This window comes from Microtus pennsylvanicus, chromosome 13 (genome assembly GCF_037038515.1).
Source record: "Microtus pennsylvanicus isolate mMicPen1 chromosome 13, mMicPen1.hap1, whole genome shotgun sequence".
Taxonomy (NCBI): domain Eukaryota; kingdom Metazoa; phylum Chordata; class Mammalia; order Rodentia; family Cricetidae; genus Microtus; species Microtus pennsylvanicus.
The window spans coordinates 8,324,759-8,352,347 of record NC_134591.1 but is presented as its reverse complement, the minus strand read 5'-3'; the positions used below and the strand labels follow the sequence as shown (position 1 = coordinate 8,352,347).

The window sequence follows — 27,589 nt, the reverse complement described above, 5'->3', positions numbered from 1 at the left end:
TAAAATTTGTTTGCTAAATAGCTAGAAATGAAGAGGTGGGTAAAAAGACAATAGAGAATAATGTTTGCTGTAGATATTGACAAAAGGAAACTGTTGTCATCTCAGATGTCATGGCACAGGGATATGAATGGTAGCTAATACTCTAATAAAGCAATAGATATTGTAACAGCTTAACAGTTTTAGCTGTGGTACTAGTATAGTCTCAAGAAATTCAGAGCATAGAAGGGAGAGACCCTGCTACTAACTGGCTGAGTTTATTAGAAGCTTAAAAGATTAGGGAACCTGTTGGCAGAAAACTAGCTCTTTAGTGATATCAATATCAACACTCATAAGTTGTGACCAGTTATATGTCAATCAATAGTCTTCTCCAGCTATGAAACTTGTAAGCTGCAATAAAGACAGGCTTTGTAAGATTTGTCTTCTGTTGTGGTAGTGGTATGAATATTATAGGGTATCCAAGAGTTTTCTAATTGAATTTAAGACCTGTTTAACAAGAGGAATTTCATGTCTGGTATTGTGAACCTGGACAAGAAGCCATGGCTGAGAGGTCATAGGCCTTAATGCTTTGTTTAGGAGATATAATATCAAACTGTTTTCTAAGTACTGAAGACTCTGTCTCTCTCTCTCTGTCTCTCTCTGTCTCTCTCTGTCTCTCTCTCTCTCGTGTGTGTGTGTGTATGTGTGTGTGTGTGTGTGTCTGTGTTCGTGCATGCACATGTGTGTGTTCTGTAAATGGCAATTACTGCTGATATTCATAGAGGTTAAAGTTCAAAGAAAAAGTGACTTTAGGGAACCCATCCTTAACTGAGATTTATCTATTTTTTCACCTGCAAGGCTGCAGGAACATAGAGGAACAGATGGTGGAAAAAGAAATAAGGGCCAGAGTTCAGGAAGTATTGCAGCAACATAAGTCAATTTTTTTTGTTTTCAGCTGCCAAGTACATGTAATTTTTTTAATTATGAGTTTTGAAAAAGTTACTTTGGAAGACCAAATAGAGGAGGCCCAGATTGAAAAAAAACTACATAGAAATAATAGTGTACAAGAGAGCAATTAGAAAGAGTATCTGGCAACACAATGGTGACTGCTTACCTGGATGCAAATGTCCTTTTACCTTTACTACCTGCTTCTGGCAAATATTTCACTGCCTGGGTCTGTCTGTCATCACCAATACATACTTAAATGGACTAAATGTCATCATGGATGCCAAAGTGTTTTCTTAAGTCATATGAGGTAGGAGTAAGGCACTTGCAGTTTAATGACCATGGGATAAATGGCTCAACAAAGAAGTCCAACTTATACATTCCTGAGTTCAAAGATTTTTTTACTTCTTTCTACATGCATTTTCCCTCATGAATTTTTTTTTACTATGAAAAATTAGGGCATGTTTCCAAACTGTGTTTTCCTCTGATGCCTTGAGCCATCTGGCTAGGCTGTAAATCTTCCCTTTTATTGTTAAGATTTATGTTTATTGCTGGAAAAGATAAGCTGCAACATGCACACACAGAATCATGTATGCACGCAGAGAATCACAAAGACATGCAGTGTGTGCTCTAGAAAAATTGACAGCTCATGAAGGACTTGAATGGGGAGATTGTGACTTTGTAATCACATATCCATCTTGCAAATGCAACATGTATTCACAGACAGCATATGACTCTATACTCAATGTTAACCTTTCCTGTAAAATGGTGTTCAGGAAAGCCAACTTTTTAGCTCCCTCTCTTGCACAGGGATGATAACACCAGAAACTCATAACACACCTCAACCTTGTCACCTCTACCAGTCCTTCAATGAGTTTTGACGCCAAATAAATACTTAACCCTGGGTGAACTGTATTTCTAATAGGAAAGTCATGAGGAAAAGTAAAATTACTTTTCATGACTTTCAAAATGGCTTGAGGAAGACAAGTTGGTTTTTGTATTAGATTTACCTGGAATTTACATTTTGATTGGCTAGGAGTCTGGGCAAATTCCACAGTAACCTATCGATCTACCAGAGACATTTGACAGCTCCAAACAATTGCTGAAATGGCTTTGAAAACCCAGTTGGATGGTGAGAGGTTGGCAAATTAACTAAGATAGCCATCTCATTCATCTTATAGCAGTTCTCCTACCTACTCCATAAGTCTTCAGGTACCCTTCAATAAAGCCAAGATGGAGACATTTCCAAAGATACCCACTAAAACCCTTGTGCATTCTCCTTGCATTGCTCCTGCTCTTCTTTGTATTTATTTCATTCCATTCACCCTACACTGCATTTTCAAGCTCTTTTCCCTGTAAATCCACAGAACATTCAGGACCTGCTTACCTGAGACAGATAAATGCAGTAGCTATGTGCCTTCAGGTTACCAGCCCAGCATCTTTCTAAAACTCTCCTCCTCTTCTCTGTGATCCCAGCTCTAGACTCTGAGCCAGGAATCATCTTTATATCTCTTCTGTTTGAAATATAATCTGTCATCTAAGATATATTTTTATCATTCCAAACCAGCATGAATTCTTCCATCCTGTGTCTGAACATATTATTTCTCACTTATCATATCTGTCTTGAATTGCTAGGCTTTAATTCTATAAAAAAAAATAAGCACTTACTATGTTTGGGCTATTGCTCAAAAGAATCCATAAAGAATACAAGACTTCTAGGGTACTATAAAATCACTATGGCTATTGAAATGTGTTAAGGTTCTCTGGGTAATTAGTAGATATGCAATTCTCTAGGCTTCAGAATTACTGACTTAGAAGTGTGACTTGAACAAACTTCCAGCTGAATCTAATGTGAATGAAAGTTTTAATACTATAGTTTTAAACAATCTGACATATACACAAAAGCAAATACTGATTCTATGGCCAGGGAAGGGGTAGTAGAGTACACATGGAGATTTGGAGGATGGACTGAATTTTATGAGGCAAGATATGAAAAATGAGAAAGACGAAAGGACTTCACTAAAGAGAAATTCCCATGTTGTGCTTTACAGGACTTTCTGAAGAACGAACAAATAGAAGGAGCTGAGAATTAATGCGAGCTGTCAGATACTTAATACATAAACTACTCTTTTCCTGAAATGTCCTAACCATGGTAGACATTGCCAGTAGATTAATCTCAACATTTTTTCCTATTGAGAGTTATAAGGGTGGGTCTCAGGTTCTTTCAGAACGTATTTCAGATAGAAAATGACAAGGAAATGGAACTGCTTATACACAAACACACACACACACACACACACACACACACACACACACCTTGGTACCAGAATGGAGTTAGAGGATCTCGAGCACTAGGCTTTATGTTGGATGATTCTAGTGAATAAAGTTCAATAAGGATTAGATTTTATAAAGCCTTGAATGCCAAATAATAGCTTGAATTTACTCATACAGACAATGGGGAAGCTATTAAGGATATGACCCAGTAAAATGATATCATCAGGATTTTTTTATGATTAAACATTTCATCTTTTGCTCTTTTTAGATAGTAGTTTCCAAACATGACTGCCCATTAGAATCACCAAGAGAGCTTTAAAACTCATGATGCTCAAACCATACCCTAGATCAATTAAATTAGTGTCTCACTAGGTGTACTATGAATCTCAGTGCTTTAAAAGGTCCCCTGGGGATGACATGGGCATTCAAGTTTGAGAACCAATAGCTGAGATCATAAATGTACTGAAACAGCAGTGTATTATCTGTCCATTTCTGTGTCCTGTATGAATCCACCACAATGCTTCACATGATGAAGAGGCTTATCATCTGGCTCCTAGTGAATTACGTTAGTGTCTAGTCAGGATGCTGGGGGTGCACAATTAACTCCCATGTCAAATTGCTTTGTCATAAATGAGAAGGCTTCATAATGGCAGAAGCAAAATGTCTTGAGGTCATGCCTGCACTGTCACCCTAATGGTAAGGGTCCTGCTGAAACCCAGTCTCACAGTGTTTACTTGAATCCTGCAGGTTCTATCTGTACTGAAATGGTTGGGAATTGCAGCAGAAATGGATAATCATCAGATTAGAAAACTGCCCAGGGCCGGGCGGTGGTAGCGCACATCTTTAATCCCAGCACTCGGAAGGCAGAGGCTGGCAGATCTTTGGGAGTTCGAGGCCAGCCTGGTCTACAAGAGCTAGTTCCCGGACAGGCACCAAAGCTACAGAGAAGCCCTGACTCGAAAAACCAAAAAAAAAAAAAAAAAAAAAAAAAAAAGAAAGAAAGAAAGAAAACTGCCCAGAATATCATAGTTGTACAATTATGTGGGTTTGTAGCTGGAAGAGTGTGAAAACAATGTGCAATCGGAAATTTAATGCTATTTTCTCTGAGTCTGATAATTGACTTTTTAAGAAAATTACCACTCTTACTATTTTTATCACAATATTTAGTGTGTGTGTGTTGTACATGTGTGTGTAGGTTGTGGTACACATGTAGAGATCAGAGATGACTTTCAGCTCTCTTCTTCTCAACTTTTATGTCAAAAGAGGTCTTTTATCCTCTTTGGTGATTTGAATGAGAATGGTTCACTTTAGGTTCATATGTTTAAATACTTGATCTCCAGGTAATGAGAATATTTAGGAAGGATTAGGATGTATGGCCTTGTTGAAGGAGGTATGTCACTGTGGGTGGGCTTAGAAGTTTTAAAAGGTTCACCCAGTTTCTCTCTCTCTCTCTCACCTCTCTCTCTCTCTCTCTCTCTCTCTCTCTCTCTCTCTCTCTCTCTCTCTCTCTCTCTCTTTCTCTCTGCAGATTAAATTCTCAGCTACTTAGCTACTTTAGCAGTATGATGTCTCATGCCTGTTCATGAGCTGCCATGCTCTCCTCCAAAATAATAATGACCTAACCTTTTGGAACTGTAAGCAATCCCCAAGTTAAAACCTTTCTCCTCATAAGAGTTGCTTTGCTAAGGTATCCATTTACAGCAATAGAACAGTGACTAATAGACCCCCACTTCTTAAAATCTTGATCAAAGCATTTATTTCATTTTAGTGTAATGATTGTTCCCATTTTTTTCTAGCTCGTCCTCTGTCTTTTTCTCACTCCTTATGTATGTGTGCATATATGCATTGTTTTTACAAATATTAAAAATACATGAGCAAGAAAATAAGCTTCAAGAAATCACCAATAATGCTTCAATTTTTGAGCAGATTCCTGAGTTAATGTAGCAGAGATGGTCATGTAAATGGGTGGTTGTTGTGAACTTTTGAGATAAAATATTTGATGGAAAGAATGTTAGATTAAAAATCTTTGATGATTGCATCTCACATACTTTAATTCATGGAAAATGTTCATAAAAGGCATATTAATACAAAAAGAAAGAGGTTAATGGTCCTCTAGGTTCGAAGTAAAAATGGGATTAGCTGCAAGGTGCAATAAGCTTCATTGTATTGGTAGTTAGAGAACTTCAGAGAGTTATCCGAATTCACTAAATTTTATGTTATAATACGTGAGTTTCAAGATACAAAAATTGGGACTCAATAAAGACATTACATATTTAAACTGTCCTTTTTAAGTCTCACTTATAATAATGTCATCTGTTCCTATCCTGTGCAGATACTATTATTTAATAAATCTTTATAATTCATTTATTTTATTTTAACTTATATGTATATACATAAATACACAATACATATATGTATGAGAATATGAGTATGAATACCATACATATTCAAGTAACTGTGAAGGCAGAAGAAAACATGAGATTCCCAGATCTGGACTTGCAGATGGTTGTAACCTGCCATGTTTGTGTTAGTGATTTTGAGTTAGTGCAAAAGCATCCAGTGTTTTAACTGCTGAATCATCTCGCCATGCCTGAAATCTTTTCATTTCCTATAATATTTTTCTAAATACGCTGTTAAGGGGATGGGGTCAAAGCCTAAGCAGTCAAGAATGAATGTTGCTGTTTCAAAGGACCTGACTTCTGATCTCAGTACATGTGTTGGTCAAATCACAACCTCCTGTAACTACAGGCCCAGAATGATTGAAAACCTCTGGCATTTGTGGGAACCAGCACTCATATGGAAATGCCTACACACACTTAAAAATTTAGACAAATATGCTGTTAATAATACACATACATTTAAAAAGCCACAGATTTCTGCAATGTATGCCTTTGTATGTTTTCATCTCTATCACAATTTATTTTCTTCACATTGTACAAATATGAATACTGTTTTTTAAATATTTTAAAGTTTTTGTTTCTAGATAGGATTGTTGAACTTCTTATTCAAAAGATGTAGAAATTTATATCCAGCAGCAGAATAGAATGCTGATATCACAGATCTCTCTTTAGAGTAGATTTTTTCCCTCCCGTTTTGCTAATTTGAGAGGTGAGGATAATAGCTCTTTGCTTTAATTTGCATTTGTTTAATTGCTAGTGGGGTTGCTACTCTAAAACATATGTTTATTTAGCATTTATATTTTTTCTTTTCTAAATTGCCTCCTCATGACATTTTACAGCTAGCTATAAATTAGAAACCAAATGTTTCACTTGAATATCTTTTCTGCTTTAAGCATTGTCATTATACTGTTTCATACATTAACTAGAAAAATTTGCAGTCTATCTTAGTGTTTCAATCTTTTATTTGATGTCTAAGTAAATTTGCTTTTTACTTCTTTACAATAATATCTACATTTTCTTGGTGTGTGTGGTTTCATCGTCTAAACTCAAAAAAACCACTTCCCCTTTATACCTCCACTTGATCAGTTGTTTTGAAATTGATCACGTTCCTTTGCTTTTGAAATTTACATTTAGTTCTTTAGTGAGCCTGACTTTCTCACCCACCAAAACTTATAATAAAGATTTGACAAAGAATTCGAGTGCTTGTGTTGAAAATGACATTTTATCCTCATAATTGAGATCCTATTGAAGTGATTATTAAGTTTCCAAGGCGAAATAATATGTACATTTGTCTATTGATGTGCTTTCACAGAAACAGACAATATTCATTGTCTTTATCATGGAATATGAGAGCAACCATTTTGAACCATTCTTACTTTTAAAAAATGACAGTACTTTTACTATTATTTTGGATGGATTTTTGAGTTATCATGTGAAGGTTCTAACAATTCTCTCTTGTTTGATTGGAAAATATGATAAGCCTTCAATCTAATTTAGGGGAGGCTGGTCTCTGTACATTAATGTATCTTCTTCAAGATAACTCTTTTTATCTTTCTATTTTGTTAAGCATTATTATACTTTATTGTAAATTTTGTCATTTTCATCAGCATTTTTCATATATTTTGTTAAAGCTATTAATAGCTGTGTTATATTCTTCTATTGCTGTTTTGAATAAGACATTTCACAATCACATTTCACAGCGAGTTTCTTTTTCAGTATTTACCCTGTAACTGGTCTCTTTGTTCAGCTTTGTTATTCACTTAAAAGTTGTACGCGTTATTCTTTTGCAGGTTCTGGGCATTAAAGTATATCTTTTGCAAATAATGATTATTTTGTCTGCTTATTTTGGACCATTGTTCTTTGAGCATAACTTTCAAAGAACAAAACCTATGAGGGCAGCATGGGAAAGATGAGTGAGTGTCTTGTTGAGGTGGGGAAACGTCTATCAGCAGAGTAGTGCCGTGGAAACCGGAGCCCTGTAGAACCTGCTCGCCCGAGAACTGCAGCCAGTGCACCACTAGAAACAAAAGTGCCTGGCTTTCTGTAAAGTAGGAAAGTTCCTCCACTGGTGAGCTGCCGGGGGATGGACTTCTGTCCTCGCAGAAACACTAGCTTCTCTTTTCCTTTACAGCCAACTTTTCAGAAACATCGTTACAGTTTCTGATCAGTCAACTGATTGGTTGATGCTTATCAAAAGAGCTGCAATGTTTATATACAGCAATGCCTAGTTTGATACTAAACCATGATAAAATACAACTTTTAATATTAATTTGTCCTCAGACTTATGAATGTTCTTTAAGTTGATCTTTAATTTCTGTCATCATGAATTTATTAGTTGTTCAATGTCATATTTACTCCCAGAGCAGATTATAAAGAATAAGAATTATCTGTCCTTTGAAAGTTGCAAAGAAATTTTGTGGAAAATCACAACTTTTAGACAGGCATAGCAATTTACCAAGAAGTAATTCTTTGATAACTCTTTCAAAATTTCTCCCATAGTCATTGTTCTTTTGCATGCCTCTCTTGACCTCAGAACCATGTTTATTTCATTTCTTTGTGCCCACATTTAAGCTTGAGTTCTCAAACCGAGCAGGTTACACTGGTTTGAGTTGAGTTGCAGTGTTTCAAATAATAGGTAATGCAAAGTAGGACTGGATATGGAACCAAATGAGAGAATGTGAGTATCTTTTTTTATAGTCAATAATTCCAATAATCTTTTCTATCCACTCTAAATCTCAAACATGTATGTTGCAATGAGGCCACTTGTTGGTTCCTGACTGCTCAAACAACCTTCTCACTACACATGTACAGTGATGAAGATAGAGCTATAAGTGGTAGGGAAGAAACTTCTAAAGTGTTTTATCTTGCTTTTATCATTCTGCCTTAAGCTTATATATAAACTCTGAATTTCTGTTGGTGATATAAATAACAGATAATAGTTTGCATAATTCTGTGTTAGTCCTTGTAAAACCAGGAAAGTATTGATAAATAAGTAAAGGAAGTGAATATATGAATTAGACTTTATTTATCCATTTACAATGGAAGATAAGCATTGTTAGTTCCAGCACTCAAGATATTACCAATTGGTAGTTTGTGAAGTATGTATATGAAATTTCTACACTTTTGTGGAAAATCCTAGAATAATTTTACTGTGTGTGCTTACTATTTTAGTGTCGACGCATAGTCTTATTATAACCATTCCTGTGTTTCAGAGTACAAACATAGCTCCTCATTCACATTCTCATGATGATGTGCTGCTGCTGACATTTTTAGTGTCCTTGGCCAATGCTATGTGGTGGGAGCACATGTACTATGTGTACTCATATTGTCTTATCATTTGAATTGCTCCTCACTTTCATAAGATGTGTTAATTGACTAATTTCACTCATTCGGTGGGAAAGACAAAGTAACAATCTGACTTTCACATACTGGGGGTAACCGGGCACCTTAAAAAGATGAAAGGTAACACCATCAAAAGCATCCCACTTTCAATAAAGTCAGAAATATACTGAATGAAGTCCCAAGATCAGGTCACTCCAAGCTCCAGCAGTTAACATGCGTTTCAAATAAGAAACACAAGCACTGATTGCAAATGTGAAGGCATTTTCAGATTGCCCCAGGCTAGGATTTTTAATTAAAAAATAAACCTGTCAAGGTCTGCAAGAAAGGTTCTTAGATATTCTAGCCAATGGTTTATTTAAAAATCCAATATGCAATTTCCTCAGCAGCAGGAGGCAAGAGACCTTCTCTAGGCCGAATGCCCCATAAATGGAGACAGCTGGATTCTAAGCTCAGGAGCTAGTTTACAAAAGGACTCAGTGCAGCCTGCAGCAAGGAGCCAGGCCAGCTCTCCTGCTCTCAGCACTTCAGACCCGGATGACCCATACTCATACCACAAGGGTCAACATTTTGTCTGAAAAATGCATTAGTTGTCTCTCATCTTATTATCTAATTTAACTGATGGATAGCCATTAAACATGTTTTATGAACCTAGATCACAAATCAAGAAAAACAATGAATAAGACACCTACATGTTCTGGTATCCTTGATCTCAAATTTTATATAATAGGATAAAAATAATAAAACCAAGATATGACACCAAAGTCTATAAATAAACAGGATCATGGCAACATGTTTAACAAACACACTAAGTGAATAAAAGAAAATGCTCAGAAAAGAGTGGTAGAATCCAAAGCCTACGAATGACACAACACTGGCTCTCTTGAAACAGAAAAGCAGAGTTTCAGACACATTTTTGTCAATTAATTTAGTCAGTTGGGCTGGGATGCGATGACTCACAGTTTCTTTTTTCTTTTTCTTTTTTCTTTCGTTTTTTTTTTTCCCGATTTTTTGAGACAGGGTTTCTGTGTAGTTTTTGGTGCCTGTCCTGGAAAAGGCTCTTGTAGAGCAGGCTGGACTCGAACTCACAGAGATCCGCCTGCCTCTGCCTCCCTAGTACTGGTGGCGTGCGCCACCACTGCCTGGAGACTCACAATTTCATACTCTTCCCTTGACCTTTCAATTCATGCATAATTGCAGCATCAATTTTGATAAAAGAAACCTGTATGAAATTTCTGCAAATAATGAAGGTTTGCCTTCTTCCTTTCCAATTTGAATCCCCTTGATCTCCTTTTGTTGTCTTATTGCTATTGCTAAAATTTCAAGCACTATGTTGAAGAGATATGGAGAGAATGGACAGCCTTGTCTTGTTCCAGATTTTAGTGGAGTCGCTTTGAGTTTCTCTCCATTTAATTTGATGTTAGCTGTCGACTTGCTGTATATTGCTTTTATTATGGTTAGATATGATCCTTTTATCCCTAATCTCTCCATGACCTTTATCATGAATGGGTGTTAAATTTTGTCAAATGCTTTTTCAGCATCTAATGAAATGATCATATGGTTTTTTCTTCCAGTTTATTTATATTGTGGATTACATTGATAGATTCTCATATGTTGAAAAAGCCCTGCATCTCTGAGATGAAGCCTACTTGATCACGAAGGATGCCTTTTTTGATGTGTTCTTGGATTCAGTCTGCCAGTATTTTATTGAGAATTTTTGCATCCCATATTCATAAGTGAGATTGGTTTGTAATTCTCTTTATTGGTTGAATCTTTGGTTTTGGTATCAGGGTAACTGTAGCCTCATAAAAAGAGTTTAGCAATGTCTCTTCTGTTTCTATTATGTGGGACACTTTGAGGAGTATAAGTATTTCCTTTTCTTGGAAGTTCTGCACTAAAACCATCCAGCCCTGGGATTTTTTTAGTTGTTTTGATGACAGCTTCTATTTCCTTGAAACGTATAGGTCTATTTAATTTGTTCACCTGGTCTTTATTTAATTTTGGTATGTGGTATCTATCTTAAAAATTATCAATTTCTTTTACATTTTCCAATTTTGTGAAGTAAGGTATTTGTAGTAAGACCTAATGATTCTCTGAATTTCCTCAGTGTCTGTTATTGTGTCCCGCTTTTCATTTCTGATTTTGTTAATTTGGATGTTCTCTTTCTGTCTTTTGATTAGTTTGGATATGGGTTTGTCAATCTTGTTGATTTTTTCAAAGAACAACTCTTTGTTGGAATTACAGAACACTATCTTGAGTGAGGTAACCCAGACCTCAAAAAATGAATATTGTATGTACTTACTCATAAGTGGATACAAGCTATAAACAAAGGGCATTGAGCCTATAGTTCATGAAGAAGCTCAGTAATAAGGAGAACCCAAAGGAAAACATATATAGTCCAACCTGGAAATTGGAAACTGACAAGATCTCCTGACAAAATTGGGTACATAGGGACAGGAGGTAGAAGGTAGGGGAGAAGGGAAAAAGGAGGGGAGTAGGGTAAGAGAACTTGAGAGAATGGGATAGTCACGGTGGAGGAAGGACAGATATGAGAGCAAGGAAAAAGATATATTTTTTGGTCCCTTACCCCTAAGATTTTAGTTTTCTTGATTTTTATTGAACTCTACATATTTTTTCTGCTCTCCTCCCCACCTTCCCCTTCCCTTCAATCCTCTCCTAAGGTCCCCAATCTCCCAATTTACTTCGGAGATCTTATCTTTTTCTACTATCCTTGTAGATTAGATCTACATGTGTCTCTATTAGGATCCTCATTGTTGTCTAGGTTCTCAGGGATTATGATTTGTGGGCTGGTTTTCTTTGCTTTATGTTTAAAAACTACTTATGAGTGAGTACATGTGATAACTGTCTTTTTTGTATCTGGGTTACCTCACTCAAAATGATGTTTTCTAGCTCTATCCATTTGCCTCAAACTCAAGATGCCGTTATTGTGTGTGTGTGTGTGTGTGTGTGTGTGTGTGTGTGTGTGTGTGTGGTGTAGTATTCCATTGTGTAAAAGTACTACATTTTCCTTATTCATTCTTTGGTCGAAGGGCATTTAGGTTGTTTCCAGGTTATGGCTATGACAAACAATGCTGCTATGAACATAGTTGAACACATGTCCTTATGGCATGATTGAGCATCCTTTGGATATATACGCAAAAGTAGTATTACTGGGTCTTGAGGAAGGTTGTTTCCTAATTATCTGAGAAATCGCCACACTGACATCCAAAAGGATTGTACCAGCTTACATTCCCACCAGCAATGAAGAAGTGTTCCCTTTATCACACAACCTCTCTAGCATAAGTTGCCATCAATAATTTTGATCTTGGCCATTCTTACAGGTGTAAGATGGAATCTCAGAGTTGTTTTGATTTATATTTCTCTGATGACTAAGGATATTGAGCTTTTTCTTTAAGTGTCGTTCAGCCATTTTAGATTTTTCTGTTGAGAGTTCTCTGCTTAGGTCTGTACTCCATTTTTATATTGGATTATTTATTCTTTTGATGACCAATTCCTTGAGTTCTTTGTATATTTTGGAGATCATACCTCTGTCTGATGTGGGGTTAGTGAAGATCTTATCCCATTCTGTAGACTGTTGTTTTGTCTTGTTGACCTTGCCCTTTGCTTTACAGAAGCTTTTCAGTTTCAGGAAGTCTCATTTATTAATTGTTTCTCTCAGTGTCTGTGCTGCTGGGGTTATATTTAGACAGTGGTCTCCTGTGCCAATGTATTCAAGTGTACTTCCTACTTTCTCTTCTATAAGTTTCAGTTTGGCTGGCTTTATGTTGAGGTCTTTGATCCATTTGGACTTGAGTTTTGTGCATGGTGATAGGTATGGGTCTATGAAAAGATATATCTTGACTGAGGAAGCCATTATGTGGTTAGCAAGAAACCTGGCTCTAGAAAAATTCCAAGGAATCCACAAGGATGAGCCCAGCTATGACCCTAAGCAATAGTGGAAAGGGTGCCTGACTGGCCTTGTTCTGTAGTCAGACTGATGATTATCTTAAATATCACTATAGAATCTTCATCCCATAACAGATGGAAACAGAGGCAGAGACCCACAACAGAGCATTGGACTGAGCTCCCAAGGTCCAGTTAAAGAGTAGAAGGAATGAGAATATTAGCAAAGAGGACAAGACCATGAAGGGTTCATCCACTGAAACAGTCTACCTGAGCTAATGGGAGTTCATCAGCTCCAGCTGGACTGGGAAGAAACAAGCATAGGACCACACTAGTCTCTCTAAATGTGGCTGACAGTTACATGGCTGGGGCAGACTGAGGGACCACTGGCAGTGGCACTAGGATTTATCTCTACTACATGTACTTGCTTTTTGGGTTCCTATTCTCTTTAGATGACTTTGTTAAGCCTAGATGTAATAGGGAGGGCCTTGGTCTCTCCAAAAAGCAAAGTACTTTACCCTCTCTTAGGAGTAGAGGAGGGTGGGGTGGGAGAATGTGTAGAGAAAATGGGAGGAGGAGAGCAAGTGGGAATTTGAATTGGTATTTTTTTTAAATCTAATAAAAAATTTAAAAAATGAAAAGAAATTTTTGTATCTTTTATGCAGCCTTGGATAATTTAATTTCTTAGAAACCCAGTTTTTCATATGTAAAATGACAGTAAGGCTATCTATTTGAGAGCTTCTCAGGAGTTTACAAATAGTATACATAACTGTCTAATCCAGTAGTTATACAATAAAATGGTTATTAATATGATATTATTATCATTATGTCAGTTCCTATGCTATAACAATAAATAATAAAAATAGAAAAATACTATGTAACCCTCAGACACAGGTAAAATGAATTGGAAGTAATAAAACTGGGACAAATAGCAAAAATTACAAAGCAAAAAAGTAAATTCAAAATAAAAATTCTAAAAATAAGCAAAGGTTTGAATAGATAGAAAATATTGACAAATTTTGGAAAAGGAGATGAATCAAATCACTGACATAAACAATAAAAGGGTCAATTATTATGTCCTTCCAGAAATTAAAAATTATGCCACTCGATTGCTTTAGAAATTGACATGGTTCTAGAGTTCCTTTGTAAATAGAAGAAGCTCAGAATGGCACACAATTTTGGAAGAAAAAGAATAATAAATGAAAAGAATTCACATCTCATGATTACAGAATGATCACAGACAGGATCGTGGAATGCTGGTTTAAAAAAAGAAGGAAAAAAATAAAGGAGAGAAGAAAATAGAGATTATAGAGATTAATAAGATAAAAATGAGGTTGATGGAGATCTTTTCCCATTCTCTAGACTGTTATTTTGTTTCATTAATGGAATCCTTTGACTTACAGAAACTTTTCAATTTCATAAAGTCCCTGTTGTAGTAGGAGCGGCATGGGCTGCGTCCCCGGCACCCAGCCGCCCCCACGGCTAGCTTTACTCAAAATAATTACACGGAAACTGTATTCTTTTAAACACCGCTTGGCCCATTATATCTAGCCTTTTCTCAGCTAACTCTTGCACCTGGACTAGCCCATTTCTAATAATGTATGTAGCCCACGAGCTGGCTTACCAGGAATGATCTTAACCTGCATCTGTCTGGAGTGGGAGAACCATGGCGACTCTCTGACTCAGCTTCTTTTTCCCAGAATTCTGTTCTGTTTAGTCCACCCACCTAAGGGTGGGCCTATCAAATGGGCCTAGCAGTTTCTTTATTGCTTAACCAATGAAATCAACAGATTGATATATGACACTCCCACATCAAGTTCCATTTATTAATTGTGATCTTAGTACCTGTGTTTGTGGTTTTCTGTTCAGGAAGTTGTCTGTTGTGTCAATACATTCAAGATTATTTCCAAATTTGTCTTCTACCAGGGTCAGTGTATGTGGATTTATGTTGTGATCTCTAATCTATTTGAACTTGAGTTTTGTGCAGGGTAATAGAGATGGATCTATTTTCATTCCTCCATATGCTGAGAACCAGTTATAGAAGTACCATTTTTAAAAAAGAATTATTCATTCATTATGTATACAGTGTTCTGGTGCCAGCAGACCAGAAGAGGGCACCAGATCTCATTATAGATGGTTGGGAGCCACCATGTGGTTGCTGGGAATTGAACTCAGGACCTCTGGAATAGCAGACAGCACTCTTAACCACTGAGCCATTTCACCAGCCCCCTAGAAGTACCATTTTTAAATATTCTTTTTTTATTGTATAATTTTGGTTTCTTTGTTGAAAACCACATGTCCATAGTCGATTTACTTCTGATATTCTGATTCGATTCTGTTGATCCACCAGGCTGTCTTTATACCAATGCCATGAAATTTTTATTAATATAACTCTATTGTAGAGCTTGAAATCAGGTATGATGATATCTCTGGAATTTCTTTTATTTTACAGGATTATTTCAGGTATTTTGGATTTTTCATTTGTCCCCATGAAGTTGAGTATTGTTCTTTTAATGTCTTTAAAGAATTGTTCTGGGATTTTAATGGGTATTTTATTTAATCTGTGAATTGGTTTTGGTAATATGGTCATTTCTACTGTTTTAATCCTATCTATACATGTGCATGGGCTATCTTTCAATCTTCTGATATCTTCTTCAATTTCTTTCATCAAAGATTTGAAGTTCTCATCATACAGTTCTTTCACTTGCTTGGTTAGAGTTACAGCAAAATATTTTACATTATTTGAGTCTATTGTAAAGAGTTTTGATTCCCTGATTTCCTTTTTAGCTAATCTATCATTTGTATATAGGAGAACCATTTGTGTAAAGGTGTTTATCAGCTGTAGGAGTTCTCTGTTATTGTTTTTAGGGAAATCTTCATCAACATCATATCTAACAGAGGGCTTATATTAAAATACATAAAGAACTGAAGAAACTATATACCAACAAATCAAATAATCTAAATTAAAAATGGAATGCAGATCTGAACAGAATTTTCAACAAAAGAATTTCAAATGGCCTAGAAACACTTAAGGAGATGTTCAGCTTCATTTGTCATGAGGGAAATGAAATCAAAACGACTCGGAGTTTCCATGTTAGGCCTGTCAGAATGGCTAAGATCAAAAACACAAGAGCCGGGTCATGCTGGGAAGGATGTGAAGCAAGGGGGTCACTCACGCTGGTGGAAATGCAAACTTGTACAGCCACTTTGGTAGTCAGTATTTCAGTTTCTCAAAAAACTGGGAATCATTCTACCACAAGACCCAGCTCTTTGGCATATAGCCAAAGGGTGCAAAATGATACCACAAAGACTTTGGCTCAACTACATTCAAAGCAGCTTTATTTGTAATAGCCAGAAACTGGAAACAACTTAGATATCTCTCAATCAAGGAACAGATAAAGAAAATGTGATACATTTACATAATAAAGTATTACTCGACTCTTAAAAACAAGGATACCAGGAAATTTTGAAAGCAAATGGATGGAACTAGAAATAATTATCCTGAGTTAGGTAAACCAGACAGAGAAAAACATGGCAAGTACTCACTTGTAAGTGGATATTAGCTGTAAGGTAAAGATAACCATGCTACAACCCACAACTCCAGAGATGCTGAGCATCAAGGAGGGTTCACAGGGAAGAGAATACCCAGATCTCTCTGAGAAGGGGAAATAGAAGAAATTTCATGAGTGGACTAAGGATGGATAGGAAAGGATACATGAGCTCTCTGGTGGGGGAAGGCTGGAGGCTGAGAGAACTGGAATGCATCAGTTGCAAGGAGCATTTCTAAGTCCGGTACAAAACTGATGCAACGGAATCTCCCAGAAATCTCTAAGGAAGACCCCAGCTTAGACTCCTCGAATAGCAGACATGTATCCTGAACTGACCACCTCCTGTGACTAATTGATGCCTAGACAAACATTTGTAGGAGTTCAGGGAATCCTGCAGAAGTAGAAGAGAAAGAATTATAGGAACTGGCGGGGCCAAGGACACCACAAAACAACTCACAGAATAAATTAACACAGGCTTATTGAGGCTCAAAGAGACTGAACCAACAAGCAGTGAGTCTGCCTGCATGAATTGTTGTAGCACTCTGCCTATAGGCTACAATTGTGTAACTTGGTCCTCTTATGGGACTCCTAACAGTGGGAACAAGTTCTGTCGCCAACTCTTTTTTAAAATTTATTAGATTTTTTAAAAAATACCAATCCAAGCTCCCGCTCCCTCCCCTCCTCCCATTCCCTTGGGTCCCTACTCCTCATACTTGGTCACCTTGTCCAGCCTTAATACATGGTCAGGTGCTTAGTCTTACTGCAACTTGATATACTATGGTTTTTTTTCTGATACTCATGGGAGATCTGCCCTTTCCTAAACAGAATAGCAGGAGTGGATTTGGAGGTGGCAACATAGAGGGGGTGGGTACAACTTTAGGTTACTAATAAGTTGTGGAATATGGAAATAACCTATCAGTAGTGCTACTAAAAATAAAATATGAAAGTAACTATTTCATCTGCCACTCCCTTAACAAACCTTTGTGAACAGTTATTTGCTTGAATTTATAATTCTGTTGTTAATTTTCCAAACAATTCTCATTTGGGCATACAGACATAGTTCTGTGGAAGTGAGCAACCTTACACATCATATTCAAAAGTGTAAGAATGCCTTCAGGCTGTGGAATCAGAAGCTTAAGAATACAATGTAGAATTCTTCTTGTGTTTTTAACACATTGACACATATGTTATCAAAGTCGGTGAAAAATTTGATGCAATGAGGATGGTGATGAAGATGATGAGGATAATGAATATTGGAGAAGTGCTTACTGTATCATGATTCTGTGCAAAGGGCAGAACAGTTTAGGCTTTAGAACTTTCTTAGCTCTCCCAACTATAGTTGGATATTTACGTACTGATTATCTGCTATTCACTATTTTTAATAAGGGAGTATAAACTCAAATAGATTAGGTAACTCATCCAAATTCACACAGTCCACTGGGGCAGGTTTGGCCTGTCCAAACTTAAATTCAGGTACATTCAGGTCCAAGATTCATGCTGTTAAATTCTAATTACATGTTTTCCACAATATGTTTGTATATATGATTTATCTATTTTCAAATATTTTAATAGAAAATATATTCTCATGATAGAAAACTTAAAAACATAAAAATGGCTCATGGGTGATTTTGGGGAAAAACTAAACATTTGAAATAAAGAGTTATGGTTGTTAATAAAACTATAATATATTTATATTTAATAAAACAAGAGACATGTGAAATAGCAAATCAAATATGGTTACTAAAGCAACTGAATTATATTATGTTTGCATAAATGGTATATATGTGTTGTGATCATTCATGTCACTTGTTATAAACATATTAGCATGTGTCTCACAGTACATTTACCTCTACTATATATGTAAATTATACAAGTGAAAACATTCACAGAGAGAGATGTCTAGTCTACTTGTAGTCATAGCAAACCACTAAGTGTGAAGTGTGCATTTAAGAAAGTATTTTACCCTTGACATTTTTTATTTTTAATTGCTTTAATGTGATCAACTTTAACCTTTGAACTAATCAATATCTGAAGGTATTCCATTTTCCTTGTGTATACGACTATTGAGAACCTTCTAGCTAGGAGTCTGTTCTATAGTGTTCCAACCTACTTCTGCCCTATCCATTAACTCACTTTCCATTAACCCACAATAACAGATACTGGTCTCATGAGATAAGAGGGACTTTATTGTAATGGGGCAGGAAGAGCACCCAGGGTCCATCAGTTAGTAAATTAAATACCCTGTCTCTGCAGTTGAGTTGTTCTTCACACACAGGATGCAGGAAGAATATTCACAACATGCACATTCTGCATGCCCCCCTATTATTCTCCCCCTCTCTCTGTAAATTGTCTCAGAGTTTCTATTGCTAGTCCCATACAGAAAACTATAGCAGCAACCACAGAATATTAAACTGCTGGTCAGTTGAATCCACTAGCAAAAAACGGGAGCTTTCAACTAGTTTAACTGAAACTCACAAAGTATCATCTAAACAGAGAATATATGGACAATATTTGGATATATTCATTGTATTACTTGTGATGACTTTTGAAACCAGAAAAATCAACAAGTTTGATAGCTGGTCCATCATTTTTTTTTAATGATGACAAATTTCTTTGCTTAGAAATGACAACACATGAGTCTGTCTGAATTATACCAAAAACTCAGTCATTGTATTTCCAAAGGCTTCCTCAGAACTCACAGTTGCTACAGAACAAAGGAGCATTAAATATTGAGCCAAATACACTTACTTAAAAACAGCATTGTAGGGAGAACTTTTTGATGTGAAAATGTGAAGTAAGTTATTGGCAGAATCAGACTGCAAAGTTGATCTCTTGACTTCTGGTTTGGATTTACACCTAATGTCTGATGATTGAAATAAATATCTACTTATGCACTAGAATAAGAGAAAGAGGGGCAACATATTGGGGTGAACAGAAAAGATCATGGTGTGCCACTGTTGTGAAAAACTCATACATTTCTGTAGGTTGAATTTGACTTCTAGATCTCAGTATGCCTATCACATTATATGTTAAAATACATGTCAAAACACTCATATATAAAGTCTATAGATTCATGTATGATTTTGCGTTATTTTATTCCTCTTAAATATATACTATGATTGTTTTATTGTCAGCCATTTAGGTCACTCTCCAATTTCAAACATTCTATATCAATCAGAGTCAACTTGAATCAGTCCTTCTAATGATTTGAACTTGCTACAGTGAACTTGCTACAGTACAATCTAAAACATGTGATTTTCATGAAGCCCAAATCATTAGCATTTTGACTTTTTGTTTTAATGAAAACCTTCCCTGTTATTTGCACCCATTGTTCAAAGTTTTGTCTTTGGAGTTAAGTCAGAGACTCATTACTCCTCAAAGTGACAACTATTGAAATGCATAAGATGGTTTGCCACATTTTCTCATCTCCCTTAACCATTACTCATATGATATATGATGCTTAAATGGGTGGTGTCTTCAGAAAAGTTAAGGAAAAAGTCCCTCTAAATGAAAGTAACTTTTCTAATAGTTCATCATCATGCCACAAATTAATCCATGGTACTAAAGTATTCAAAGAAATGTCAAAAGAAGTGGAAGAAAGGTTCAGAAAGGAAACATGAAGAGGGTATTTGAGGTTAATAATAATGACACTTAACATATATCAAAATCTTACAGCATGTCAAGAACTCTGTTAAAAACCTTACATGTACTGTTAAATCCAACACACAGTCATTTCAACAGTGAGGCATTTTGTCCCCATTTTGCAGGTGAGTTAATCGAGCCCCAGTGTGGTCAATAAAACTGTCCTTCATCACTTACCTGCAGAATGCCAGGGAATGAATATATATATATATATATATATATATATATATATATATATATATATATATATATATATATATATTTGGGATAAGATCTGCTACTGCTCTCTGCATTCTTTGTTTAACTTCTTCAAGGCTGTCTTCTTGATGTTTTCTTTATAAAATTCTCATTTCTTTGTCTTATTATTTATAAAAAATGAATTTCCAAAACAGAACTAGGTAGTCTTCTTTTGAGAATATTTAATGGTTCCTACTGATCAAGGGGTAGAAGGATAGTGCAAGCATTCTAATGTGCACAAACCACGCATCTTCAAGCTTTTACCCATATGTTTTCACTAGACTTCACAGTAATTCTCCTCTGAGCACCAAGAACAGTGGTGTTTTAGAATATGTATCCTGCTGAGTACCGCCTTAATGAAAAAATATACATACCTAGCAAGATAAGCTTTCCTTCCTCTATAACAATTAACATTTTATTAACTATGATTAATACCATTTGCTGTAAAACCATAGTTCTTAAATGACTTTAATTTCAATACAGTGATGTGTTTTTACATTCAGAGAGCAGAAGATAAAATCAGGTTCCCTGTCATTATTACATCCTCAGCAATTATGGTTATGATGATGAATATGAGATTATTATTACTACTTTCTTCAGCAAACACATATTCTTTCTTTCCCCAGAGCTCCCAGGAAGGTTTCTTTTTTTTTAACCATTCCATCATGTTTCTACACTTCCTCTGAAAGTTGGATAAAGAGGTAAAAAGGGATGGGAAAGAGGAAATCCCAAGGCTGCCTGCCTTGAGCTTATTCAGGCCCACTGGTAGCTGACTGCCACAGTTTTGTCTCTTGCTTCTCTGCACTCAAGGCCACCATTGATTAGACACTGAGTGCTTTATAGCTGCAGCCTTGGATAGGCAGGTGGAGAAATTGATTTTATTCTATTCCCAGCAGACTGAGACAATATCTAGTAGTCTCCTGGACCTATCAATGAGTGCCTTAATTTCCTTTCTTAATTACTCCAGTAAGTAGTTCTTCTGCATATCTAGCCAGAGAAACAAAGAAAGAGAGAGGGGAAAAAAGAAAGTGAGGGGCAATGTGAGAGACAGAGAGCAGCTTTTTGTAGCACTAGGACTTTCTTAGTGTGTACCACAAAACTGGGTCATATTTGATCATTATCTATTTAGTATATGGATTGTTAGAAATTTTGATTAGCTAATCAAGAATCAAGTTGAGTTCAAGGCTCAACTCAGTCAACTAATTTTGTAAATTTGCTGTTATTTTATATAGTTGGAAATTAGATTCAAATATATAAATGAGAAAATTGCTAAGGCAGTCATACTAAGTACAAATGTTTATAAATACATATATAGAAGTCATCTCTGTTGACAGCCCACTGAAGACAGACATGGCAATGTGTGCTACCATTTATTGAGTATTTAAGACAATAACTTGAATGATAAATGCTTTAGAAGGATAGTTTCCTTTATGACTTTAAAATAGTGCCTGTGGTAAAATAGAAAGATTTTCATTCTCATTTATATTAGTGGGCACTGAAGCTTAGAAGTTTAAATCAATGATAAAATTGTATTAATGGTTATATTTAAGTATACCAAAGATCTAGAGACCCTTTTAATGTTGTCTCATGAAATACCTAGTGAACTGCATACATAAAAATCCCTTGGTTTCATCCTGAGTGAGGTAACCCAGACTCAGAAAAATGAGCATGGTATGTACTCACTTATAAATGAATACTAGGTGTAAAGCTAAGAATAACAAACCCCAGAGAAGATAAGTAACAAGAAGAACCCCAAGAAAACCATATATAGAAGCCCCTATAGATGGGGAAATAGATAAGATCTTCTGACAAAATTGTGAGCATGGGGGTGTGGGAAGAGGGGAGAGTTGAAGGGGAGGAGAAGGGGAGAAGGGAAGGGAGTAGAAAACTTGAAGGAATGGGATAGTTGAGATGGAGGAAGAACAGAGATGAGAACAAGGTAATAGATATCTTGATTGAGGGAGTCTTTATGGGGCTAGCAAGAAATCTGACACTAGAAAGATTCCCAAGTATCCACAAGAATGACCCCCAAATAAGACCCTAAGTAATAGTGGAGAGGGTGCCCAAGCTGGCCTTGCCCAGTAGTCAGACTGATAAATATCTTAACTGGTACCATAGACACTTCATTCTGCAACTGATGAAAGCAGAGGCAGAGAGCCACAGGGGAGAATTGAACTGAGCTTCCAAAATTCAGAGAGAAAAGCAGGAATATGAGCAAAGAGGTCTAGATCATGACAGAGATACCCACTAAAACAGTTTACCTTAGCTCATGAGAGCGCACCAACTCCAAAAGGACAAGAAAGGAACCAGTAGAGGCCCAAGCTAGGCACTCTGAATGTGGGTGAAATTTGTAGGACTGGGGCAAAATGTGGAGTCACTGGCAGTGGCACCAGGATTTATCCCTATTGCTTATACTGGCTTTTTGGAACCCATTCTCTTGGGAGGAATACCTACTGAGCCTAGATATAGGCACGGCCTTCATTCTTCCTCAAAACAATGTGCCTTACCCTCTCAGATGAGTTGATGATGGGGTGGAGTAGGGGGGGAGGTGAAGGAAATGGGAAGAGGGGAGAAAGTAGGACCTGGGATTGGAATATACAATAACAAAAGATAATTTTTTTAAACATTTTTTTAAAAAGGAGTCACCAAACAAGACTCAATTCAGGAAAATTAAGAAGAAGATGGTGAACCAGTTACACCAGGGAAACAATGGACATTATGAAGATAATATCAGACAAACTCAGGTAAAGTATTTTACCACATCTTAAATTTAATTCAGTAAGACTGGTTACCTAAAGTTATGTAAACCAGACTAATTCCAAAAATCAATCAAACAAAACAAAACAAAAGGCTGCTGTTAGTTTAACCTCTAAGGGCATTTAGAAAATTCTGAACTTCCTTCTAAAATTTGATTTCACAGTAGAAATCCAGTGCATATAGAATTTTGTATGAAGATTTCCCTCTAACATAGTTTGACATTTTTTACCTTTTTGATTAGTATCCAAAGACAGTTTCTGCTCCTTCACCTACTCCCCACCCCTACTCTGATTTTCTGTCATATCATATGGATCTAGGCTGATGGTTTAAGAACCAATCTCTAAAAAGACTTGGATGCATGGAGTTGGGCCATTCATACTCTGTCAAGGGCAGGGCTTGAATGCAACACTCCATCCTGTCTTGCCAGGGAGGGTTTACTATATAGTTATGAGCAAAATTGGCACACCTGATAACAGATTACCTATCTCTACATCTATGGACAGAAGAAAGAGTCTTAGGTAGCTGAGTAAACCAGGGAAGGCTAGCAGACTTGACTTAAATCCTATGCTTTGTGGGATCTAGAAAAAAACTATCTGGGAATACAGATCAGATTCCCATAGGTCTTATTTCCATGACCTGGCTCCTGCTCATGGCAAGAGCAAGCCAGGTCAGAACATCCATAACTACATTATGTAAGGGGGTCCCATTGTCCAAATTTTCTTAGCTCAAATTGATTCATTCCATGTGCTGTGCTATGCAGTAGGCAAAAAGAGTCCAAAATACCCCTGCTATCTACATTTCTGGTTTTTTTTATCAAAAAAAAGAAAAAAAATCTTGGTTTCATATAGCCTTGTGACTGTGTATATATTGTATAGGAGATATGTAAATAAAATTCTCTTGACATGAAAACAATGTGTTAAAAGTCTCACTGAAATCTTACAATCCATACAGTGATGGATTCTTACAATGTCAACGGTAGGCATTTTGCATTCATGTTCCATGGAGAATTTGCTCATAACGCTCTCCAGCACTGTGTAACCCATCCTTCTAGGGCAAGAACTAAAGACATTGCATTTTAACAAGAGCCTCTAATGATTCGTGGAAACACTGATCTTGAAAACCAGTGAGTTCTCTTTCAAATGTTCATTTCCAGCTCCTTTCTCCACTCAGTACTCAAGGTCCACTTGGGTTCATATACTTTAGTCCTTGTGGATAAATCATAGCTGTTTCTTGTTAAGATGCTATCCCCATTCTTCCTCTCCAGTCATTGGTTAGAGGTGAGCTTGTGACTTGATTCTGACTAATCGTAAGCAAAATGTTTTTAAGATCCCAGTTCCTTCTAAAACAGAAACTTATAGGAAAAGGTAGTCATTTACTTGAATTTACTTGATATTTTGGAAAGAATCCAGCATGTGAAATTCTTGGTGGTTCTGCATTTTACTGTCTCTACAGGGTGACATATGAGAAAGCAATATGGTGAGGGTCACATATTAGAAAAATGTAAATTTTGTGTGTCTGTGAAAGTGAGCTCAGAGTCACTCAACAAATTATGGAGTCAACAGATGCTACTCTAATTGTATGAATAATAAATAGCCTTTGGGTTAATACACAGTTAGTCAAGATCTACTGCTCTAGCCAAAAGCATTTTAGCTTTCTCCTTGCCTCTTCTTGCCTTTAAGCATTTCTTCCCTTCAAAATCAATGCAGGAAAATCATGTTGAAGCTTTATCAACTCAGCATGCTGCCTATCATGTGAGAGAGCCAGATGAAGAGAAACTGAAGTGGCCATTTGACTCTGCTGTCAAATATGAGATATCATAACTTATCTTTGGCAGATTCTAGATTGCAGTAAATTGATGGTATGATACTCCAACCTAAATTGGTCCTATTGATCAAAGGAACGAAAACTATGGCCCACAGGACAAATCTGACCACCTGCCTTTTTCTGTAAGTTTTATTGTAACACAGCCACTCTTGTCCATTGATATGACGTGTATAGCTGCTTTTATGCTGCCGTGGCAATGTTGAATAGCTATCAAACATGAGAAGTGTTCCAAAAGGTCTAAAGGATTTTACAACCTCTACTGATCTTTGATATAGATGATGTAATTCTTAGATAAAGAGAAGTCTTATGTTTTATATACCAAGAGAGGGAACTCACAGCCTTATTGATGAAAAACCGTAAAAATTAAACTGTCATTCAAACTGGAGGGCAAACATACCTATACAGGAGTAGAAAGGAAGTAACTATAAGCAGAATCATTATTGACCCAGACGACAAAGTCTTGAACCTGATTTATCCTTAGATAATGTTCCAACTTGTACATGAAGTGGTTCCCCAAAGGCTCTTTTTGAAGTCTTTGCTCCAGCATCCAATTATTGAGGCCACTAACTTAATAATCAAATTAATATGTTAGATAAAATAATAGTTTGATGGAATTTGGTAAAGTGAGAAAACTCTTAAAATTGAAATGAAGCAAATGTCTTATGTGTGACTTGTCTCTTCCCCCTCTTACACTCCACTTCTGCTGTAAATAGTTTTGTTCTAACAAATTCTTTCCACCTCTATTTTCTACTTTACCATTACTAGGAAGCAATGGAGTCAAGTGACAACAGACTTGAAACTGTTAGATCAAATGAATATTTCCATCTATTATTGCTTTTCTAGATATCTGTTGTAATGATGAATGGCTGCCTAAGTCGAGAAAGCAGAAGAAAACTTCACAGAAAAGTCTAGATATCTAATATATAAACAGGCCAAGTTGTAAGAGACATGCACATATTCAAGAGGGAAGCTGATTCAATTACTGAAATGCTAAAGAAAAAGATATTTCAAACTGAGTAGTATGGCGTCTGAACTGAGAAACCAGAATAGAAATAGAACTGAAAGGGAACATAAACCAAATAAATTCTGGAGGACTACAGCCTACAAACTTCAACCCTCTTTTCAGCTTGCTCTTTTTATTTTTTTTACTTTGAAATTTATATTTTATTTAATTAAATTTTTATTTATTTTTTTGAGATTATCCATTGTTCGTGTTTTTTTTTGGGGGGGGGGGGTTAATAGAACCAGCCTGGTATATGGAACATTGTGGAGAGATTATCAATTAGCTAAGTGATAGCCACATTTCTGTGTGGTATGAGATATATTACCTGGAGCCTCTTTCCCACTTTTATTTAGAATAAGAGTTACCACATAATCTTATATATGGGGGTATAATCTACGTACCCAGAAAAGTGTATTCTTAATCAAGAAGATATGAAACAAACATCAGTCTTTATACTTTAAATGAGTTTTTACAGATAACAGAATTCTCTGTAAACATTAACTTGCATCTTCAGCAATAAGGGATGTGGTATTTGCTATATGCCTGTGGGAAGCTACATAAAGAATTAACAAAAACACAGAAAGGGGAGACTGACATTGAGAAACATACAAAAGTTGCTTCTTAAATTACCAATATCACCAAATATGAATTATCTTGGTCATAGGTCAATAAAAATACATATTGATAGGCTTGAAGTTTGAGTTGTTTATTTTACCTGAAATATCTTTGCAGTTTTGCCTCCTATATGAGGATAATTAATGTTTGTTTTTATTTCAGATAATGGTGGATATTTGCAAAAACAGGGGCTCCTTCTACTCCGTGTAATCAAAATAGAAATTGACACAAGGACGTGGACTCAACTATGTTCATATCAGCTTTATTTGACATAGCCAGAAACTGGAAACAACCTAAATACCCTTTGACCAAAGAATGGATAAAAAAAAAATGTGGTACATTTACACAATGGAGTACTACACAGCAGAAAAAATAACGACATCTTGAATTTTGTAGGCAAATGGATGGAATTAGAAAACATTGTGAGTGAGGTAACCCAGACCTAGAAAGACAATTATCACATGTACTCACTCATAAGTGGCTTTTAGATATAAAGCAAAGAAAACCTTCCTACAAAACACAATCCCAGAGAAATTAGACAACAATAAGGACACTAAGAGAGACATACATAGATCTAATCTACATGGGTAGTAGAAAAAGACAAGATCTCCTGAGTAAATTGGGAGCATGGGAACCTTGGGAGAGGGATGAAGGGGAGGGGAGAGGCAGGGAGGGGAGAAGAGAAAAATGTAGATTTTAACAAATATCAATTTACAAAAACTCATCATATAGAAAAAACAAATTCAGGTATCAGTTACTAGACATTATATTCAGCACTTTAAAGGCTGTATTTTGCCAGAGAAAGATAATAAAGTGATATCAGTTCCTGGAATATTTATACATATTCCCGCATGTTAAACAGAGGGGCATGCTTTTTGTTAAGAATAGCTCCAAAAATATATGTCACTTTGAATACAGAGCTGTAGATGGTATAAGGCCAGATGTGTACCCACTGAGATTGGATGCTCATAGCGTCACTCTCAGAAGAACATTCCACACATTTGGGGGCAAAATACTGATTACTTAACAAGTTCTTCTTATGAAAGCCAGCAATGTAAACAGCCCATCGTATATAGTTTGTCCCGAAGAGAGGAATATATCCAGATAATTCTACTAAGTCCGCTAAG

At 36.2% G+C, this 27,589-nt stretch overlaps 1 long non-coding RNA gene across 3 annotated transcripts in view; it reads left to right on the top strand.

Annotated features, from left to right (window-relative positions):
* LOC142834207 (uncharacterized) overlaps positions 1 to 27,098 on the top strand; it is a 76,487-nt gene extending 49,389 nt beyond the window's left edge. For all 3 annotated transcript variants that reach the window (XR_012907522.1, XR_012907521.1, XR_012907523.1), the window contains 4 exons: positions 20,890 to 20,964; positions 22,903 to 23,007; positions 24,727 to 24,966; positions 26,625 to 27,098. This is a non-coding gene — a long non-coding RNA (uncharacterized LOC142834207). The remainder of the gene's footprint in view (positions 1 to 20,889; positions 20,965 to 22,902; positions 23,008 to 24,726; positions 24,967 to 26,624) is intronic.
* Positions 27,099 to 27,589: the final 491 nt, after the last annotated feature.